Raw genomic sequence first — 2,767 nt, forward strand, 5'->3', positions numbered from 1 at the left:
ACTCAGGAGCTGGCTTTGGCAGAGCATCCCACTGTCCCCAGTGTGCCATGGCTGACAGACTGATGGAAAGGCGGGGCCCTGTCTCACCAAAAGCAAGGCCTGACCAGCCCGGGCCACACGCAGCTGTTCCAAAATGTCTCCAGATATCAAACTTTTCCTGTCTCTGACACCCCACCTTTTGCCATGGCCTGATCCCGACTGCCCTGGAAAAGGGGGAGGCTCCAGAATCCCCACAGGGCCTTTGTGACATCCTCGTGTAGGGAACAGGGCAGAGGAGGGTTTGGGACAGGGGAGAAGAGAATCCAGAGCCTCCTGAAGGCCACTTTGGCCATCAGAGCAAGGAAGGTACAGAGCCCTCCCAGGTTCTTCTGGTGGAGGAAACCTGCTGGGGGAAATGTCTGGGGTTTGTTCCTTTTTGGGGGCTTTCCCTGGAAATTGTTCCTTGTGTGACAATTTGGACTCTGAACCTTGTTGCTGTTGCTGTTGGTTTTATTCTCTCTCATTGCTGTTGCAGGAAATTGTTCTTCTCTCAGCCCTTTGGCATCTTTGTGCCCCCACGGGGAGGGATTGCGGCAGTTTTTAGTGGCAGCACAGACACGAGTGGGTGCCCATGGGTGGGGACCCCCAGTGCCCCCGGTTGCCCCCAGTGTCACAGCACATTCCCGTAGATGTCACCGGGTTCCTGCGGTTGCCCCTGGGGTCCCCGCAGCTCCACGTAGGTCACCTGGGGATCCTGGAGGGTGGTGGCACGGGGGGACACTGCGAGAGACACGGGCTGTGGGATCTGGGTGGGGTGACACTGGTGGGTGACGTGTCCCTCTGCGTGTGTCCCCCCCGTACTCACCCCCTGCCCTCTTGGTGACCACGACGTGGGTGTACAGCACCTCCCCCTCCTCTGGGGGGGCCGGGGGATCCGGGGGGGCCCTGAAGGAACAAAGGGGATGTGGGGGAGGGAATGGGAGAACTTGGGGGTTGTGGTAAAAGGGGAGAGTGTGGTTTGAGCCCCCCACTCACCTTTCCTGGTTCTTCCTGGCAGCTGCAGAGGAAAGAGGGGAGGGGTGACTGTGGGGTCCCCAGGGCCCTGACTGCTCTCAGGATTCCTGAACTCCCATGGGACCCTCAGTCTTCAACAGGACCCCCATGCATCTCTGGAGCCCCCCAGAATTCATGAACATCCTCAGTGCCCCGAATCAACTCAGCCTTAAGTACCCAAGTCCCAGGAGGGACAGAGACCCCCCCAAACACGCCCAGGGCCGCTGCAATTACCCCCAGCATCCCTGAACAACCCTCCAGCACCTCCCCAAGCTCTACAGCACCCCCAGCCAATGTCACAACTCTGGGATTGTGAATGCCACAATCTCGTTCCCCAATTATGGGGGCCTCTACAGTCCCCTGGGACCCCTGTCCCCCCATTGTCACCCACCCACACGGTGCCACCAGTTCCAGGCCACAATGACACCCACGAGCAGGAGCAGGAACGAAAGGGCCCCACCAACCCCTGCGGCCACTGCAAGAAACAGAGGGGGACACATCAGGGTCACCCATGGCCCCAGGGGTGCTGCACTCCCTGGTTACCCTGTGGGACCCCACCTGTGTCCCTGTGTGTCCCTCTGTCCTGCGGTGTCATGTCCAGGGCACAGGGGGTGATGGTGGCATTGGCCACGGGCACTGCGGGGACAGAGACAGGGCTGAGGGCACAGGGAGGGGCTGGCAGCCCGTGTGTGGGGACAGGGATGGGGGACTGGTGTGATGGGGGATGTCAGGGATGGGGTCATAACACAGAAGGGTGTGGGCACAAGGGGAGTAATAGAAGGAGCAAGGAAATTTTTGTTGGGGACTTGGAGATGCCCAAACAGGGGACCCGAGATGTCTGTGGGGGCTCCCTGTGCCCATCCCGCACTCCCTGTGCACCATGACATGGAGCCAGGTGCTGCTTTTCAACACACCCCCCCCCCCTCAGGGTGCAGCTGGCAGCTGTAATTTCCCGAGTGGGAGACCCCTAGGGCGGGCACCAGCAGCTGTGGGGACCCCTGCGGGTCTCCCACCATCTTCCTGTCCCGGTAGAACACGTGCAGGAGGGGGGCTCGGGGCTGCAGGGGGCTGGGGGTGCTGAGGCAGCTGAGAGTCAAGGGGGACCCCTGAGTGGGCTTGGGGGGACCCTGCAGCACCGGCACCGAGAAGAGCTCAGGGAAGGAGAGGGGAGAGGGAATTTTGTCCCCGAGTCCCTGGGGAGGGGCTGTGGGGGTGTCGGGGTGGGGACTTTGTGGTGCTCACCGTGCACTGTCAGTGTCACTGGTGGTGACTCCCTCCACCCCGAGGATCCCACCTTGCCCCTGCAGCTGTACTGGCCACTGTGGCTCAGCTGCAGAGGGGACAGGGACAGCTCAGTGACATCGGGGAACACCCCCAGTTCCTTCCCCTCGTGGTAGAAGGACACCGAGGTGACCGTGCTCTTCCAATAGCCCCGGCAGCGCAGTGTCACCGTGTCCCCCTCCAGCAGCTCCCGCGCCGGCACCTGCAGCACCAGATCATCTGGGGGACAGAGGGGATTCATCACATCACAGGGATGTCAAGGGTCCCGCTGACATCGGGACCCTCACTGAGTCACACCCAGTGCACCAGAGGTCATCAATTCCACAAACAGGGTCATCTCGCTCTGGGATGATCTGGGATGTCCCCAGAGCAGGGGATGGGCTCTGGTCACACAGGAGGTGACCCATGGAGCGGAGCCCACCCAGACCCCTTGGGGTCCTCGTGGGTGCCAGGC

At 61.6% G+C, this 2,767-nt stretch overlaps 1 long non-coding RNA gene across 1 annotated transcript; it reads right to left on the reverse strand.

The window, feature by feature from the left end:
• Positions 1–722: 722 nt before the first annotated feature.
• Positions 723–1,112, reverse strand: LOC143696230 (uncharacterized). Its single transcript, XR_013185659.1, has 3 exons — positions 1,015–1,112; positions 845–924; positions 723–759 (listed from the first exon to the last, which is right to left on the reverse strand). It is a non-coding gene; the product is annotated as an uncharacterized LOC143696230 (long non-coding RNA).
• Positions 1,113–2,767: the final 1,655 nt, after the last annotated feature.

This window comes from Agelaius phoeniceus, chromosome 31 (assembly GCF_051311805.1).
Source record: "Agelaius phoeniceus isolate bAgePho1 chromosome 31, bAgePho1.hap1, whole genome shotgun sequence".
In the NCBI taxonomy this organism is placed as follows: Eukaryota; Metazoa; Chordata; class Aves; order Passeriformes; family Icteridae; genus Agelaius; species Agelaius phoeniceus.